This window comes from Schistocerca nitens, chromosome 7, assembly GCF_023898315.1.
Source record: "Schistocerca nitens isolate TAMUIC-IGC-003100 chromosome 7, iqSchNite1.1, whole genome shotgun sequence".
Classification (NCBI taxonomy): domain Eukaryota; kingdom Metazoa; phylum Arthropoda; class Insecta; order Orthoptera; family Acrididae; genus Schistocerca; species Schistocerca nitens.
Window position 1 is genome coordinate 252,957,772 of NC_064620.1, and position 20,690 is coordinate 252,978,461.

At 42.4% G+C, this 20,690-nt stretch overlaps 1 protein-coding gene and 1 pseudogene across 1 annotated transcript in view; both read left to right on the plus strand.

Moving 5' to 3' along the window:
* The window catches only part of LOC126195562 (neuropeptide FF receptor 2-like), a 410,293-nt gene that overhangs the window by 265,269 nt on the left and 124,334 nt on the right, over positions 1–20,690 (plus strand). The window lies entirely within an intron of this gene.
* LOC126196021 (5S ribosomal RNA) lies at positions 13,169–13,286 on the plus strand (annotated as a pseudogene).

Here is a 20,690-nt window from a genome sequence, read left to right on the forward strand (position 1 = left end):
GTCATCAGACTACCGGTTTCGGTGTATAATGCCCATCTTCAGATCTGTTTTATAAATTTGTGAGCATAGACATAAGGTAAAGAAAATTTGTTAATAAGCTTAACTAGAGTCGTATAGCATTTTTTATTACATGGGCTGCGGGGCAGCGCCTGTAATCCAACTTATAGACCGAGAACCACCTATCAAACAGCACATGAATTTTTATTTTTCTGTCTCTACATGTACACTCAAGAGCGCGCGCACACACACACACACACACACACACACACACACACACACACACACACCTACACATACAAACACATACACACACTGTATATATAGTGTTGAAAAAAGTGTCGAATCCTTTGAGAGATAGTAGTGGTCATCGAAGCAAGAAAAAGCGACGAAAAACGAAGGAATTTTCCGAATGGGACGGGACTCGATATATGTGATCTACATGTACAAACAAACAAATGATTACAGTTTCAGAAAAACTGAATGACTTATTCAAGAGAAAGAGCTTCACACACTGAGCATGTCAGTAACGGATTGTCCACTTTTGGCCCATATGCAGACAGTTATACGGCTTGGCGTAAGAATAATGCTGCAAACATTCGCAGTTGGGGAGTGATCCGGTGACCTTGTTGGCCAAGGTAGGGTTTGCCAAGATCGAAGGGGGGTGCGGGAGGGCATTATATTGCTGTAATGGAAGCCCAGAATGGCTTGCCGTGAAGGGTAACAGAACTAAACGTAGAATATAGTCGGCGTGCCGCTGTGCTGTAAGGGTGCCGTGGATAATAACCAAAGGTGTCGTGCTATGAAATGAAATGGCACTCCTAGTTGTCGGGCTATATGACAGCTGACAGTCAGGCTGGTATCCCATCGTTGTCTGGAGCGCCTCCAGACAAGTCTTTGGCCTGGAATCTCATTGACTAGAATTGTCTTCATTTATGAGTCCCGCTTCGAATTCAGCCCCGATGACCAGCGATGACGTGTTTGGAGCTGCCCCGGACAACGGTGGGATACCATCCTGAATGTCATCTGTCACACGTCCCGATATTCGGGAGTAATGGTATGGGCTGCCACTTATTTTTATAGCAGGAACTCTTTGATTATCATCCGCGGCACACTTAAAGCACCGTGGTACATCGACGATATTCTACGCCCCGTGTTGTTGCCCTTCATCGCAAGCCATCCTGGCCCTACATTTCAGCAATATAATGCCTGCCCGCACACGTCGAGGGTTACTGTTGCTTATCTTCGTCCATACCAAATTCTACCTTGGGGAGCAACGTCACTGGGACTCTCCGCAATTGTTAAGTTGGGAACATTACGGGCAGGGCCCTCCAACCAGCTCGGGATTTTGACGATCCAACGAGCCAGTGGGACAGAATTTGGCACGATATCCCTCAGGAGGACATCCAAAGACTCTATCAGTGGCGGGTGGAATAACTGCTTGAATAAGAGTCCAAAGCGGACTAACACGTCATTGATTTGCCCAATTTGTGAAGCTTTTTCTCCTGAATAAATCAATATTCCGACATTGTAATCGTTTGTTTGTCTGTACATCTACCAATTTTCGTCTTATTTGGGTAATTCCTTAATGGTGTGTCGTTTCTTTTGTCTTAGAATGTATTTCGGGCTCTGTTTATGTTTTAAATTTAATTCCACTTCTATGCTATATTAGTCGGCCTCCGTAATTGAGTGATCAGCGTGGATGGCTGCCCTGCGGAAGACCTAGTTTGGATTCTTGGTAGTGATGAGGACTTTTTTAGTGGTGTGAAGGCAGGTACCACGTGCACTCAACCTCGTGATGCCAATTGAGTAGCTGCTTGACGGAATTCTAGTGGCTCCACAGCCTGGAAAATATACAAAACGCCGGAGAGAGCTGAAATCCCTGGGCTAGCAGGACAGAGTGGATGCAGTTTTATTTGTGAAAGGGTCCAAAATAAGTTACTGTCAGTTGCACTCAACATATAAACATTATTTTTTAAAACACACAATCACACAAGCAAGAATAAAAAACTCTCAAGTTTTTAACGAAAGACCTCCTTTGATTTAATTTAGATCGGCTGAAGGCCACATCGAAAATCCAAGGCACAAGGCCTAAGCATGGCATTGAGGTACAGGAGTTTTTCTGGAGGTTTCACTTGTTTAGAAATTTTTTTCATCTTCAATATAAATAGGCTACAAGCCTTATCTTAAATTTTTCCCGTAGAACTCGGCTGAAGGCCACACATTAATCGCTTCTCTCCCCCAACCGACCGACCGCCTAGGCCTGGAAACGGTCAAAGGATGAAATAAACGTCGGCCAATGAGACGACCGACCGAACGACCAACCAACGGTCGTTCCCACTCCACTCTGCTTCCGTCAGACAGTTCAAGTTTGTCGCCAGCGGTAGGCGAGCACTGGCTGTCCGCGCCTCACCGGCGTTCCGTCCCTGACTTCGCTGACGCTGCGTCCGACTGAGCTCCTGACTTCACTCTAGACACACAACGGCCGGGAAATATTATCGGTCGCTCCAGAGATGGTACAACAGTGCACTTATCGATAAGCGCTGCTCCTGTCACTCACGGGCAAGTAAGGCAGGAAGTTAGAGACTCCAGTAAATGGAATAAGGGAACTAGCTGGCAGTACTGTAAAGAGAAGATGGCAAACAAACGTCATGAACACGAGCTGTGCACGGCTCAAGAGCAGTATGTTGGCCACATGCCCCTCCATACCACACCTGCATGAGGTCGCAAGGCAGAGGATGACCCGGTGGCCGGCAGAAATCCCTTGGGCCTTCACAGCCTTGTGAGGAGCTTGTTTTATAAGCTACATTGTTACTTGTTAGTCATTTTAAGACGCTTTTCACGTTTCATATTTTCCCGATTCCTTATATTCTCTGAACATTATATTTCGATTTTCATTTCTTAAAAAACGGCAAGCAGGCTAGCATTATATTGATAAAATTTCAAGACATTCATTCTCAGATGCTAGTTAAATACTCTTCATCTTGTAAATAAGAATACCTTTTGTTTTTCTTTTACGAACCCAGTTGCCAGGAGGTAAACAAATTTTATTGTTAGCAATAAGATACACAGTAAGGCGTCAGAATTGTTGCAGACAATTTTGCAATTTCTGTTAGGAGATAACACCAATCTAATGGGAATGTTTAGCAATTGGGCTAATGGGTAGCATCAGTGTGTGTGTGTGGGGGGGGAGGGGGAGGCTTACAGGGAACAGACTGTCGCCATGAAACACTGGCCATAAAATTTTTGGTACAAAATAGTTGCAAAGATTATGAAAGAATAAATAAAGTTCAAAATTTTAATTTCTTGGATTAGAGCCAGATTACAACCTTCATTGGAAGTAATAAATTCATCTTGTGTAGAAGGTGAAAGATACCTTTTTCACTGTAAAATTTCTTTTTCATGGACGAATAGGGGAAAGCTTGAGTTTATTGTTCCCTTTACCACATTTCTGTCGAGGTATCATATCCTGTAGCAATTTGGTTCATCAGAAAATAATATTCTTTAGTTGAAACTGGAGACAGGGGGTGGTTTGGAGTGGGGCGGGGGGGCGGGGGGGGGGCGGGGGGTGGTAACAAAAATCTGCGGAATCATCGCGTAGTTCGCGAAGACTGGTATTGTAAGACTTCCGAACTCTAACACTGCCATCCCTTTACATGTGGTATGCTATCTCTCTAAGTTCATGAGTAATAATACGCAACAGTGGTATTCAGTAGGAGAACCATAGACAAATAAATTATATACTATTCACTAGATTCTTCAGTATCGACGTATTTGAGTAATAAACATTACTGAAAATAAGTTAGAAACAACCTGTTTCTTGTATTCGCTATTTATTGTGCCTAAGACTTTTTCAGAGATACAAAATCGCTAATATCATTTTAATTGCTATTATTTTACTCAGAAATGTGGGAGTTATGCGTGTAGCGAAGCGCTCATGACAGGTAACTTTGCAGAGCTGGTTCCACGGAAACTTAAAAATAAAATGAAACTAAACGAAAAATTTCACCCGAGTTATAGTATATAATCTACAGGAATAAAAAATCACTGACTGTGCGAGCGTCCGAAAGCGCCTCTCCCAATACGGAAATATAGTCAGATAACTGTTCCCACGTGCATATACTAAGTGTTCTGGGTCTCCAAAAACCTGTGGCTAACCCCCTAGATTTACACGGATATCCCTACTTGTCACACGTCGTTCGAATCTGTGCGGGCCGAAATAACTCTGAACGTAAACGTGGAAGTAAAATAATCAGAACGTCTGCAGTGTCGACTCAGACTCATTACGAGCTGGCTCGGGTCTCTCGCTGCCAGTGCACTACCCGGACCTCGTGCTCGCGTTGGAGTCCGTGCTCTGTGTTTGAGTAACAGAAATACTGCTGCGTCAATGACCGGAAACCAAACGTGTGGCACAGCTCAAAATAAAGGCCGCCGAGTAAGAAATGCCAACACAAAACCGTTACGCCAGCCACAGCTCTGACGACCGCGCCGCACACACTACGTGTCGTCTCCTTCGTACAGATGAGCAGTTTGTCCGCAAAATAAATGCTGGCAAGGGTGTAAGTAACGACAGGAAACTTTATGGATAATGACTTGTTCGAAACTCAGCAGATACGGCAGAACTGGATCTCGTAAGTAATATGACAGTGGCAATAGAGACTTAGTATTCGTACAGTACCTATTATAAACAAATTATATCTTTGGTACTGCTATAAGCCACATTAATTAAACTGCAACGTGTTTCGAACAAGTTTTGCTCTTCATGAGGCTCTTTTATTACATACATATAAAAACCAATGGGTGGCACAATAATCTAAATCAACTATTGATGTCTAATGTAAACTTGATACAGTCGTTTCTAGTGAGAAAAATGGGTGGGGTGAGGAGAAACGGGGCCGGCGGGGGTGGTAGGAGGATGGCGAGAAAAAGGTCTATTGTAATTGGGCTACATTTAGTTGTTTGTGGAATTGCCATAGATGGATATAAGACAGTATTTTTGCATCAGTATGTTGCAATGAATACTTAAAACTGTCTCTGCATGTCAGATGTCTCACGATAGCTGCGTTCCAAGCATCATCTGTCTGGTATTTCCTCTTGGAACCACTATATTATATTGTACAGTTGTGTCTCTGTACGGGAATCATTGCGAACTGAAAATCTTTCTGCGGTACTTTCTGAAACTAACTGCAAAATTCAGTTTGTTACTACACACAAACATTCATAATATTGCTCCAATACGGCGAACAAGCACTGTAAATAAAATAGTGAAATTAAAAGCTCAAAATTACTCAAAAGCCTTAAGCTTAGTTTAATACGTTAAATATAAGTAGTGCCAGTCGTGAACAAATGACTAACTAGCTGTTGTTGCCGCAAAGGTCAACTGACAGAACCGATATACTGATTCGACGTCACCATCACATATTAGAAGAAGCGACTGCCTTAAGTTTACGCTATTACAGAGATTGTATACAATCAAATATTAATTTTTTCAGTAACTTTTGTTTAAATATGCAAAAAATGTTCAAATGTGTGTGAAAGCTTATGGGACTTAACTGCTAAGGTCATCAGTCCCTAAGCTTACACACTACCTAATCTAAACTATCCTAAGGACAAACACACACACCCATGCCCGAGGGCGGACTGGAATCTCCGCCGGGACCAACCGCACAGTCCATGACTGCAACGCCCAACACCGCTCGGCTACTCCCGAGCGGCTAAATATGCATGCAATGAAAAAAAAAAAAAAAAAAAGGAACACCCGACGCGCAGCAGTGTTTCAAATAAACAAATAACGATAATGATAGCAGTATAAAACAAATAATTGAACATGACCGTAATTGAACAAAACTACGAATTCGTCTTAGGAGTATTTAGGACGGCGATAGGTGTTAAGTAGTACTTCGTGAGAAGTACGTTGTAGCTCACAGTGTAGTTTTATAGGAAATGGCTTTTATATCTCACATGTTAACCGTAGCTAAAAGAAGGCAAGAAGTCGAATGAACCTGATCAATAGATATCTTAGGAAAAGGAACACTGAATGTGCAGTTTTGAATTTTAAAAGAAAGGAAGAAGGATAGAGCACATTGTGTAAAAACGGCAATAGTCATGAACGTGAATGGGCATCGAACAGGGTTCTTACTTATAGCGAAATTTTTCTTTAATGTTCCACAATACTTATTCACAATTTTTTTAATGTAGAAAAGCAATGGTATTTCCGAAATGAAATAAAGGATGGCAGAGAGAAGGCATAAATACTGAATTATCTCTTCGGTAACATTTTAACTGAACAGGAGATAGCGCAACAGTGTCTTGAAAGGATTATGAAATGAGATACGTGGAGATTATTAATCACAGAATCGCAAATATAACTGAAGTAACTCAACAGAGGGCACGCCTCTCGACTTGTCGACTCCTGCTCACTTCTATATCTGGCGAAGGAAACTGCTCCTTTTATAAATGTTTCGCATAGTGCTGGAGAAAGAAACAGATTTAAATCATGATCCTCGCTGATCACCTTCAGTACACGTTAGGCCGCGATTGAACCTACCATCCATTTCTTAATTATTGATGGACAATTCCAACTTTGAAAAATTTCTGCGGATGATGTTCATGGAGAGAACCTTCTGGAAGCGTCATCCGCTCACGGAGGAGGTGTCTTACTAAATTCTTGTTCGACCGGAACTCAGGAAATGTTTCTCAGTCCGGGACTGAACTGATAGAAGTAATAGATACAAAGAAGAGCAGCGCGTTTCGTCATGGGTTCGCTTCGTGAGCGCGAAAAGCTTCACGTAGAGGCTCATCCGATTTAAATGCTAGTCGCTAAAAGACAGGTGTTGTGCACAGTGTTGCATCATTAACTTACTCTTCATCAAGCTCCTCTTCCCTTTCCGTAATATTGCCTTCAACGTTCTTTCATTTATATAGAATTCCTGCATATCCCTTCTTTAAACCTTTCCATCTTTCCTTAGTACTGGCCGTCTGATGCCTTGATGTTCATATAGCTGCTAGTGTTTGCTACAATTATTTTTAAAAAAGTTTCCTAACTGTGGCACTTATCATTTTCTATAATCGTGCATACTTCTAGTGCAATGCATTTCTTCTCTAGTCATTTCTGTTTTGTAATTCTGCAGTTTTTGTCAGCTTTGTTTGTTATACATTTGTATTCCGGTTTGACTGATTCCTTTCTCCTTTCTTCGGTTAAGTCTAGAATCTCTTGAGTTATTCAAAGGTTCTTACTTTGCCTAATTGTTATTCTGCTTTGAACGTCTGACCAGTCTCTGGTTCTGTCAACTTATCCAGGTTCCATCTTAATTTCCTACCTATTTGTATTTTTCTAATTTTTTGTACTCATTTCACAACCAATAAATTATGTTCTGCGTACACATCTGTTTGTATTGCAGTTTAAAATCTGGTTTCTGTCTTACCGTTTTATGATCTGTCACACATCTTATGTTATCTCCAGATCTCTTCCACTTTCACAATATTCTTTCATTGTTCTTAAGCGATAGCAACATTGTGTAAAATTTCACCCGGTGCTCCTTCCTTCATTTTATTCCTCACAGGCAATCTTTTTCCACTATTTTATTCTCTATTCCTTTTTCCACTAATGACTTCCCTCCCCAATCATAATTAAATTTTTATATCCCTTAATGTATTGAATAATTTGTTTCATCTCATCGTACGTTGTCTCAGTCTCATCGTCCATGTCGCTCGTGGCTTTGTGTCTGTCTTGGTTGTGATGATACGTACCATGTGCTGTTTACAATATTTGCTAGGGTTCATATTTTCTTCTTCATTGTCAGACTTTCTCCTGCATTTAGCCTACATGATTTTGTGTTTGTCAACCTGTGTTAGCTTGACTTGAAATTATGTTCTTGATAACGAAATTCTCTAATCCACACGATACCTAACTTTAACCTATGAATTTCTCGGCCCACCCAATTAAGATATCTAACACTCCATTTCTGAATTAGCAGAATGCCAGATTTTATTTTATTATGATGACAACATCCATTTGAGTAGTTTACCAAAGGAGGTTCGAATAGAGAATTATTAACCCGGAGGGCGGCATCATCGTCATCAGCATCAAACCATACATTAGAACGGCAAGTTCACGGAAAAATATTATGCAAACAAAATTTTTCCTTTATATACCAAATTTTGCTGCCAAAACGCTGTCCAAAAATCCATTAACAGGATGAAAACTAATTGATCATGATTTGAACAAGAGCCGTAACGAGGGCAGGGTTTCCTGTTCGTGCCACAGTATGAAAAAGCTTCATACTGCCCAGAAGTATCTTCACATCTGTCATTCAATAATAGTGTATAAAATTCACCACGGAATCAAAAAACGTGATTTTATTCAAAAGGGCCCGTCACACCCTCGGTTGGCTAGTAAGAACAATCAGTTTCCGACATAATCGAATTCCTTGTGACTATCTAATGTTAGTGCGATTTTTTTGTTAAATGTAACCGATGTTTAAAGTTAAGTACATTTTTTGCAGTAGGAATAATTCACATTTAATTTAATATCACAGTCATGTCAGATTATATTTTAATTCAATGTCATCTTTCTTTAGACTGAAATCTTCACTGTTAAGTAAAGTGTGCTGTTTTGAAACTTCCTGATATAATTAAACTCTAAACTACAGTCTTGTGTCTGATTAGCAATATTTTAACCGATTGGGCTATTCAACGTTTTGTCCTTCTCTTCAGTAAATATACGGCTTCACTTATGTGAAACACTCTTCATATTACTTCACACGGGTTTGTAACGACTGTTCTTCCCACTTTAAACAAGAAACCTATTGATCCGACGCTGTATTCATTAAGCACCCCATCATAATGTCCCAGGTCTCCTCCTTGCCTTTGTAACTAATAGCGACGGCACGTTTAATTACAGCCAGCCTCGGCAGTAAATTAGGTGACTGCACGAGCGCCCTTAAGCACGTTTCTTACGGTCGGTCGCGAAAACTCAGACACGGCGGTGCTGTTGAAGAGGGTGCTAAAGGTCAATCACTCTTACATCTAACTGTGAACCAGAGAGTTTCTTCACCGTTAACACGTCAACCTTGAAAGTAAATGAATTATACATAAAGATAAGCGAAATACTGATAATGGAAACCGATAGACATCGACTTCGTGAGTACTCTGACTGCGGAACGTAAACTGCGCGGACAAAATATGACGGCTTGGGCAAAAGTCATGGAAACTATGTTTTTTTTTCTTGCATGTACCAAAGTGGCCGGAAAATCCGAAATATACAGATGAAAGGACGAAGAGGGAACTACAAGTTGGTACACTGACGAACGCGCGAACATCGTGCCCCACATACTTACAAGGGAACCTCCCCATCGCACCCCACTCAGATTTAATTATAAGTTGGCACAGTGGATAGGCCTTGAAAAACTGAACACAGATCAATCGAGAAAACAGGAAGAAGTTGTGTGGAACTATGAAAAAAATAAGCAAAATATACACTCTGAGTAGTCCATGGGCAAGATAGGCAACATCAAGGATAGTATCGGCTCATGAGCGCCGTAGTCCCGTGGTTAGCGTGAGCAGCTGCGGAACGAGAGATCCTTGGTTCAAGTCTTCCCTCGAGTGAAAGGTTTACGTTCTTTATTTTCGCAAAGCTATGACCTGTCCGTTCGATCACTGAAGTGTCTGTTCGCTGTAATAAGTTTAATGTCTGTGTTTTGCGACCGCACCGCAAAACCGTGCGATTAGTAGACGAAAGAACGTGCCTGTCCAATGGGAACCGAAAACATTTGATCGCAAGGTCATAGATCAACCGATTCCTCCACAGGGAAACACATCTGATATATTCTATGCGACACTGGTGACGGCATGTACGTCACATGACAGGAATATGTTGTCGACCCACCTAACTTGTACACTTGGCGAATGGGTAAAATCTACCTTGCCCGATTTAGGTGTCTTGTGGATGTGATAATCACTCCCAAAAAAGTGATGAAAACATAAGTGTTTGTCACCTAAACTGCAACAAATGAATGCAACAGTTTCACAGTCGCACAGTTTTCCCTGTGCTCTGTTAAAACATATGTTTTGTTTCGATGTTTGTTTAGGTGCAGCGTCCCCGTACTACGGCGCAGTTACCGCGCATCGGACGGACGGACCGATAGATAATAAATGTCTGAAAATTAAAAAAAAATATACTTTCCACTCGAGGGAAGACTTGAACAAAGGACCTCTCTTTCCGCAGCTGCTCACGCTAACCACGGGACCACCATGCTCCTGAGCTGACACTACCCTTTATGTTGCATATCTTGCGCATGGACTACTCAGAGTGTATATTTTGCTTATTTTTTTCATAGTTCCACACAACTTCTTCCTGTTTTCTCGATTGATCTGTGTTCAGGCCTATCCACTGTGCCAACTTATAACTAAATCTGAGGGGGGGGGTGCGATGGGGAGGTTCCCTTGTTAGTACGGTGGTATAAAGGACAATACTGGTTTCATGGTACAAAATGGTTACTGTGGGGGACATATACAGTTGACATGATAAAACTGAGTCTGAAGGCCATCAAAGTGGTCCCCTGAAACGTTCCCCACACCTTGTCAACGATGTAAAACGCGCCGAATACCATCTGCGTTACCATTTGCGGCACCGTGACTGAAAAGAGTCATCTGTTGTCCCGCATTGGCAATCTCCTCTCACGTCACAAACCACCTACCGCGTGCTGGTTCCTTTATCTTTCGCATGAGATGAAAGTCGCATGGTGAAAGGTCGTGAGAGTACGGTGAATGTTCCAACTCTTCCCAAATATAGCGTCGCAGTTGCCACTGTACACACCTGCTCTATGTGGTTTTGGGTTGTCGTGCAGTATGATCGCACTGAAGGTCCACTGTCAGTGCCTCCCACATCATTGGCAGCGTGTGGTGAACGTTGCAGCGGATTACTCTGAGAGATTCAGTTTAGTCGTGTTAACTGTATACACTCATGTTCAGAAGAAATAGAACACCCAACGACTAGATAAGACCTGCATATTAACAGGACATGTTGTGCAGAAATTACTAGCATTTCAGTCACCTCGGTTCAGCATGGGTTCTGTAGATTTTTGGACAACATGGTTGGGGAGATGAAGCCGCGATTAGTATGATTAATCAATTATTCAAAAACAGTCTTAATCGCATTTGTTATTATTATACCGCGAACCGGTTTCAACCCGACGTAGGGGTCGTCTTCTGAGTGACACCACCAACAGTCGACCAATGGTGTAAACGCCCAGAAGACGACACCTACGTCGGGTTGAAACGGGTTGGCGGTATAATAATAATAAATGCGATTAAGAGTGTTTTTGAATGATTTATGGGTCCTGTAGCCTAGCAGACACAGCGCCCGCCGTGGGCCCTGATAACTTGTTCCATGCAAGATGGCATCGACGCGAATAAGGCGTGAATGGCGTCCTATAATATAGCAATCCATGCTGCATTCATCTGGTTCATCTGTTGTGGTTGACACTAGGTCACAGCGCTGTACCCATCGTTTCACCATATCGCACACATTTTCGATTGTCGGCAAGTCTGGTGATCTGGCGGGCCAGTGCATAAGCTAACAATGTAATCTCTGTTGTGAAGAATAATTTATTCTTATAGTTACACTAACGAAAATTATTAAATTTATACTAATGAAATTTATCGTTAGAAAACTTTTTGCAATGTTTGTGAAATAGAACAATATTGCAGTAGTTAGTCAACCGAAAACATAAATACATTTTGAAACAGCTTGTGTGTTCACACAAACCACTACGTTAAATTTCATTTTGGCGTATAGTACAGCGGCGTAGTATGTTTGCTTAAATCGGAAAGAGAGTGGCGAATGGAAATTCATCAAAGAATGGCACAAGTTTTCGAAGAGCACTGCATATCCATCGCAAGGGTCAAGGCGAGGCACAAGTGGTTTAAGGAGGGACGGATGTCGTCGACCGACGACGCACGATCTGGAACATCACATCGAATTACGTATACTATTGTCCAGCAGGTGGAGCCCTCATTATTGGAAAACGGCGAATTACGGTGACAGCCACTGCCCCAGTATCGGAATTGCAACGGACGGTCTGTGCTCTCCGTACATTTTCCCCTTCTTTGATGATTTTCCTTTCCCTGTATTCTTTTCGCTGCAACAAAACGCACTGCATCCCTTTGATCTTCTTTTGAATGCTCGATTTCCTAGTTTTCAGCACGACTGAGTGCAGCGGATGGTCAACGCGTGCACATACTCGATCTGCCATTACGTGGATATACGTTTGTGCCCCTCTAGCGATGACTTTGGGGCCTCAGCCTTCTTATACGGACGACATTGACATTTTGATCCCTTCAGTGGTTTTCATTTAAAGCGTCCGACTCCTTTCCTTTTGAAAGAACCTGAGACTCTGGTGAAAAATGCCCCAAAAGCGATATTTCTGGAAAGACACTTTTCGAGTGAAGTATTTCTCCCTATGCTGAGCATGTCCTTTCCATTTCCTGCTAAAACTGACAAGCATCCAGGTAATGGTACACAAACACAGTATCTGAAAGCAATAGATCCAGTAACTGGGACGGGACTGCAGCAGCTGTAGTGACGTCAAACGCAGCATAATTAATTTCAAAAAGATCCCAATCTGTGCTGAAAACCTTAATAGATTTCAGTACTTCATCCAACTGAATTTGGTATTACGCCTGATTCAAATCAAATGCGGTGAAAATTTGAGCACCAATGAACTAGCTAAACCAAGTATGTAAGTCACGTAACGGTATGGAACAAAGGACCACCTTTGTTCAGCTCCCCGTAATCCAGAGCTGGCCTAGATTAGCCGAATAGTTGAGATACTGACGGTAGAATACGGATATCTGGAGGGGCAAGTGACACTCTCCTCGTATATTCCCTCTATTCCTTCATTCTGCGGTGGAGGTATCAGATAAGGTGACCACATGACGGAAACAGTGTCCTTTATCTCTGTTCTATGTGTAGATTCGTTAGTCTCAAATTATCCATCAACACACCATTAAACTCGTTACTCATTTAGTTGTTCCTTCTAGTCAAGCTCCAAATGGTATAGCTGTATTCTGCTGTCCACACCTCCCTTCAGCTGGACAGAAGCCAGCGGTAACAAATAATTCTGATAAAATGAAGAAGTCTGAATTTTTACAGAATCTAAACATAAAACGGGGCAACGGCCTTGCCTCAGTGGATGCACCGGTTCCCGTGAGATCACCGAAGTTAAGCGCTGTCGAGCGTGGTCGGCACTAGGATGGGTGACCATCCAGGCCGCCATGCGCTGTTGCCAGTTTTAGGGGTGCGCTCAGCCTCGTGATGCCAATTGAGGAGCTACTCAACCGAATAGTAGCGGCTTCGGTCAAGAATACCATCATAACGACCCCACGCCCCTCCTATCCGCATCCTCCATTGAGGATGACACGGCGGTCGGATGGTCCCGGTAGGCCACTCGTGGCCTGAAGACGGAGTGCTTTTTAAACATAAAACGGTCCTGTCCCCAATTGCGGATTAACGCAGTCATCCAAATAACGTCGGGGCGTACAATTAATTTGATTGACAGCCTCTGAGCGTCTCTTAATTTAATTGCCTGTATGAAGTCCCGAATCCCTGGCTTAGCCTTAAACCAGCGAAATGCCGACAATCATGACTTAAGTGTTCCTGAGTACCACAGACTAAATAATTACCCCTTCTCGCGTCTTGAGACCTGTGCATCCGTTTTCTTTATGCACACCAGTTACTTCGCTCCTCCCCTAACCCTCAAGCCTTAATCAACGTATCTAACACCCTCGAATTTATGGGCCAAATCCTCCAAGTTTTGGAATGTTTCGAGCGGTTGAGTAACCTTGGTGCACGATCAGTCCAGTTTCTTACAAAACGTCTGAAACCGCCTCTAGCTCGGCGTACAAAAGACAAAACGCTGGTGGCAGCTTTTATCCTTTCCGTATACTCCCCAAAGGGCTCACTTCCGCCTTATTCACGCCTGCAGTGAGTGTCAATCGACTGATAACAATACCCGGGATGTGTTGTTCGTACAAGTTTTTCCTGATATTATTTCCCTGGCCACAATTTGAACCAAACATTTTCTGCTGTATGGATACAAAACATGTAAGAGTTCAAAATCCCGTAACCCTTAACACTTCCTTCTGCTAATTGAGCGATTCTAAATAGTATTAAAACTGCACAATACGAGGAATAGGACCCACCGAGAACACTTAGTCTCTCATTATCCCTAGAAGACGACGGTGAGGTAAGCTAGAAACTGTTTACTGCAATGTACTGCTTCTGCACCATGGTCCACTAACTCTGATCTTGACAATCATCTTCAAAGGTGATTGTGGAGCACACAGGTTGCTGGATGTGGAATAAGTCCAATCGAGTATACAAATGTATCTAAAGCTTTATTTTTAAGATCGCAGCACTGAATACATACACTACATGCAGTGGTGACAAAACCTATAAATTTCATTAAGATGAATTTGTTATAATGGACACTTATTCAAGGATTGTGCCCTGAAAAAAATTAACATTAATATAAATAGACCGAAAATTTACAATATGGCAAAATGCTGGACAAATGGTTGAAGAAGGTCACCGCAACTGATAGCTGCTGCAAAATCTCTTACAAATGGAACATAGAATGAAATTAATTGCAGCAAGCCGACCAATAAGCAAATCTTTGATTTAATTACAAGAGCCGGTCAGAAAGGCCATCAGTCACTATCATTCTTCAGATATATTAATAAACGAGAAAAATTTATCACAAAAATGACTCTAAGCACTATGGGACTTGACATCTGTGGTAATCAGTCCCCTAAACTTAGAACTACTTAAACCTAACTAACCTAAGGACATCACACACATCCATGCCCGAGGCAGGATTCGAACCTGCGACCGTAGAAGCCGCCTGGTTCCGGACTGAAGCGCCTAGACCGCTCGACCACGCTGAGAGAACACTTTATGTAGAATTTTATCTGTTGCACCCAATTGAGCCTGAAGGGCCAAAAATGTTTTAATAAGTTCTAAGAGAGACCAACACAGTATCTTTACAATTATTAAAAGACACTAACAAATTGACACTAATAAAACGCTAAAGATTTTATGGCGGTGCAAGCCACATAGTGTGCCTTCCAAAAGTGAGGAGGCTCTTACGACTATCCCGGTGACAACACTTCCAAGCCAATAACTGCTCGTGATATTAAAGCAAGGGGTACTAAGTTCACAAATGGAAACTAGTGGTTCTAGAAATCTGAATACATAAATGCATTGCTCTGCAACATAGCGACCGGCCGCTGTGGCCGAGCGGTTCTAGGCGCTTCAGTCTGGAACCGCGCGACCGCTACGGTCGCAGGTTCTAATCCTGCCTCGGGCATGGATGTGTGTGATGTCCTTAGGTTAGTTAGGTTTAAGTAGTTCTAAGTTGTAGGGGACTGATGACCTCAGCAGTTAAGTGCCATAGTGCTCAGAGCCATTTGAACCATTTTACAACTTAGCGCAACGCAGAACTGACTGTGCAGCATTAGGATTCGTAATCTGGCACTGATAGCTTTAAGTTTCGTCAGTAACATTTAATACACAGTAGTGAAGTTACTTATTAAGTTTTTTGAAACACTTCCCGTAAATAGGTGCCTCTTTCTCAAGTAACAGAATTATCCTAAGGGAACACACACACACACACACACACACACACACACACACACACACACACGGAGAGGCAGTAGTATGAGGGTTCTGTCTGAACACACTCGAGCCAAATGACACACAGCTTGCTGATACTGACACCGTGAATCAGCAGTCACCGATGCCTAACACAATTTCGCAGTCTTATAGTCGCAGTAAAAGCTCGAGATGCTCACCGTTCGAAAAGTCCCAACGGGCGCAGTTATTGCGAAGGCGTGAGACACGGTGTACGACTGCAGGCGACGTATCTGCGTGTACTAGCACCGACAGCCCACGGGCAGCATGCCTCCTATCGCGGCCACTGTTAATCCCAGATCCGCAGTAACAGGCAGGCCCCTTGCGTCTGCCGTCCAAGTAGCTGAGCTCCAGGCTACACTGCGGCGAATGCGTCGCAACTGCCTGCCCACTCGGCAGCGCTACTCATCAGCGGCCTCACAACTCGTCTGCAGCGACACAGCCCTCTCAAAGATAGCACCGGCACACTCTCCGTCACGTGATTCTCCCCGAAAGTCCCCTACCGGTAAACGGCAACTTCTTCCTTAAATAGCAAGTGTCATCCAATCGCGAGCCGTCAAAAATGACTTCTTCGGAAAGAGGTGTCACACAGACGGCGCCAACGATAATGTAAGACGCCACCGCAGATATCTTCTTAACAGCAATCTTCCTTCACCACGATTAAATTAGCCTTACTATGCCGTACCGAAGTTGTTTGCAACAACCTTTGCATGAAGCATCTCAAGTACGTCACTATTCACTCAATCGGTAGTTAGAAACTTTAAGTGGAGCAGTCGATTCAAATAATGTGTTACCCTAACATGTAACCTTTTCATTTGTGACCGGTAGGGCACTTCACCCTCCAAGAACTCAATAAAAATTCAATTTAGTTAGTGCTAACTGTATTGCAGTTCATCCGCTATGTACACTCTGTTCCACAAGAAAGTTTACGCCATAATTTTAAACATAACGTCCGCAGCGACATCATCTGTACTCAATGCGCTTTTGTACAGTGAATAGATAAACAGTGTGAGAGTTGAATGTTTTGTTTTATTGGTTGCAGTTTAAAATGAGTGCAAAATATCTGAAGCGTCACAAGGCAATATTCCTTGTGAGTCATCAAAAGGGAGCAAAGGTTTTATATGGAGTTGCTGCTAAAATTCCTAGAAAGTCAGACATACGTTGCGAAGTAGGTGAAACGATAGATGATACACCGGAGAGAGGGCGGAGGTGCCAAGCTATAATCGATAATGGCAGCGACTTCATTAACTATTAGGTAATTGTGCAGTTAGTAATAACATGTATTTCCACGTAAACATATACACTACTGGCAATTAAAATTGCTACACCAAGAACAAATGCTGTAACGGCAGCAGTATTGGCCAAAATGCGTGAAACTGTTGAGGCCAATATTGCCGAAATTACAGCACTAAAAAAGTCTGTGTCTGAATACGAGAAAAAGGCACGAGAGTTGGAAGTGAAACTATCTGCCACAACTGACGAACTAGAACAGTACCAAAGGCGAAATAGTCTACGACTGTTTGGAGTAGTAGAAAATAAGGAAGAAGACACGTACAACCTGCTTATACAGGTTGCGCGTGAAAAATTAGGCGTTGAAGTGACCAAGGCAGACATTGACAGGAGCCATCGGGTGGGACGAAAACTACCAGGTGCCACCAAACCTCGTCCAATAATAATTAAATTTGTCTCGTACCGAAAAAGGGCAGAGATCTTTACCCAGAAGAAGAAGTTAGCAAGGACAGGGCTTACAATAAGGGAAGATCTGACACACGAACGGCTAAAGATTTTAAACAGTGCCATATCCCATTTCGGTCTTCAGAATGTGTGGACTCAGGATGGCAGAGTAATCATTAAGACAGCAGCTGGAAAGAAGACAGTCACAAACATGACAGAACTGAATAGTGTTAAGTGAAGCTACTCGAGCCAAAAGTGCAAACTTAACACCATTTGCAAATTGTAACAGCCCTATACTCAGATATAGTCTTGTAATTTTATTATTTTTTTAATTATACCCATATTTGTACCTTCAACTAATTGTTTTTGTAACTGTATTAACTTTTCACTTTTTTTTTGTGTCTGTAGCTCTAACCATTACTTAATTTTAGTTACTGCTAATACTTTTTTCATTTTCTCAGTTTATTCTCTTCAGTTCTGAAATAGTTCTATTGCAATTATTAGTCTCTCCTTTAGTTCATTAATCACCATCTCTTCGGTTTAAATTGTTCATAAAAAAAATCACTATCAGTATCACTTTAGCAAATTTTAATCTAATTGTAGCTTCCTACGATAATCACTACCAGTATCACTTTAGTAAATTTCAATTTAATTCTAGCTTCCTACGATAATCTATTAATTATTAAGCTTACTTCTCTCTGCTGGCAGCATCAGCCTCTTAAATCACTCCCTTTTCCCTTATTTCCACCCTAAGCTGTTTCAAATACGCTGATTACATTTCTCCTCTTACGACAGAGGATACACAGTGACACACAGCCGTCACTATTTTGGTCATATTCTCCTTGCACCGAATACCACTAATCCATTTTCTTTACTCCCGCAACCTCAGGAAATCTCTAGCAGTCGCCTTTCTTTCGGCACTCGCGGTGTCACAAACAGGGCGCGCAAAATCTCGGACAACCCTGTGTTATGTCACTTGGCGGAAGCACCGGCCAGTGCCCCTCGCGGCAGGTAGTGCCTAACAATGGGGCAAACCAGTCTGCCACCCTACTCCAGGCTGCTCAGCGGAACGCGTCAGAGCTTTTAGCAGCTCACTGCAACATCCAGTCTTTACCTGCACATTACGAAGAACTTAGCCTCCTCTTCAACCAACTAAACTACCACGTAATCCTCTTATCCGAAACGTGGTTGAAACCACACATATCCTCTGCATCTTTTCATCTCCCAGGGTACACATTTCTTAGGGCAGACAGATCAAAAAAGCGAGGTGGCGGGGTCGGCGCGTATATACGAACAGATCTCAAAGCGCAAGTCTTATGTACGTCAAATCCTGCTGAAGAAAAAGAGACTGAATTCATGTTCATTGAAATAAATATACAAAGTCGGAAATTCTTGACTGGCGTCGTGTACAAGCCGCCAAAAATAAGCTCAGTGAGTTCCTTTCAGTCGGAATTACATTCACTTCAGTGTCAATACGAACATGTCATCGTAATGGGTGACTTGAACATAGACCTGCTAAGAGACACTCCCTCTGCAATAAACCTAAGAAGACTGTCTAGTTGCAATAGCATGAACATTCTTCCATTACAACCTACACACCATACGGCGCACAGTCATACTCTTATAGACGTAATCGCAACGAAACAGACTGACAAAGTAAGAGATGTTGGTCAAACATCGGCCCCTGGCCTCTCAGCACATGATGTAATATTCCTGGCCTACTCTGTGCAGCCCCCAAGGATCAAATCGCGTTACATAACTTGTAGGAACATGAAACGTATTGACCTTGACGCTCTAACAGCCGATTGCTCAGAAATCTCATGGCATCAAATAATCAGAAAACCCACAATCGACGGCAAAATTAATGAACTTGGTGATAAACTCACTGCCCTCTATGATAAACATGCACCTGTGCGCACAATCCGTGTAAGAAAACCTCCTGCTCCATGGCTGACAGCTGAATTACGTCAAATGATGACTAATAGGGATGCTGCCCACAGGCGTTTCAAGGCAGATCCGAAACCCGAGCGTTTCGAAGAATATAGAAAGCTACGGAACAGAGTGAAACAATGCATTCGCAATGCTAAAATCAGGCACGCTCGCTCCCTTGTATGCAGCGATCTGACGCCCACGACTCTATGGAAGAATCTCCGTAGCTTGGGGGTCGGAAAGGCAAAATCGGAAACTACTTTTCATGTGTGAGCTAACGAATTAAATGAATTCTTCTCTGCACCTCTGAATACCAGCACAGCTGATAATTACCATCCACAAGAATCCCCAAACAGGATAACTAACAACGATACCTTCCATCTAAAACATGTAACAACAAATACGGCAAGAAAAGCAATAATGAGAATCTCTTCTGATGCAATAGGCAACGACAGTATTGGTATAACCATGATTAAGAATGTTGCCGATATCTTAGTGCCTGTCTTAACTGACATATTTAATTTTTCCCTCGTGAACGGAATACATCCCACTGCATGGAAAAGAAGCCTACTTCGACCCATCCCTAAGATCGAAAATCCGCAACTGCCTAGTGATTACCGACCAATTAGCATACTGCCTGCTGTTTCCAAAGCACTTGAATATATTGTTCATGACCAAATCACTGAACACTTGTATGAATTCAGCCTATATGACAAATTTCAATCCGGTTTCCGTAAACATCACAGCACAAACACTGCTCTAATTAAAGTAACTGATGACCTGAAATATGCCATCGACAATCGAAAGGCAACAATTTTGACGTTACTGGACTTCAGCAAAGCTTTTGACACTGTTAGCTTTGACATATTGCTCAGAAAAATGCAACAGCTTAATTTCTCAGATAGTGCAATGAGATGGTTTGAAAGCTACTTAAAAGACAGACAGCAATGTGTTGTCTGCGTAAATGAAAAATCTTCCTGGAAACATGTTTCCTCGGGAGTGCCCCAAGGATCAGTCTTAGGACCACTTTTGTTTTCTTTATATGTCAACGATATTTCGTCGGTTCTGTCCTCCTGTAAATATCATTTCTATGCCGACGACCTCCAGCTCTACCTAAGCGTCAGACCTGAAGATGTAAACACTGCAATCGCTCAGATGAATGATGATCTGTCTTCAGTACTGACATGGGCGAAAAACCTGGGGCTTAAACTAAATGCAAAAAAGACGCAAGTAATCTTAATAGCCCATCAGAAATTAATAAGTTCAGATTTCCGCGAACGGCTACCTCCTATTCTGCTCGACGGTACTCCAATACCATATCAGAAAACAGTGAAGAACTTGGGTGTAACTTTGGATGAGCATCTCAACTGGGCGGAGAATACAGTCGCAGTGTGCCGAA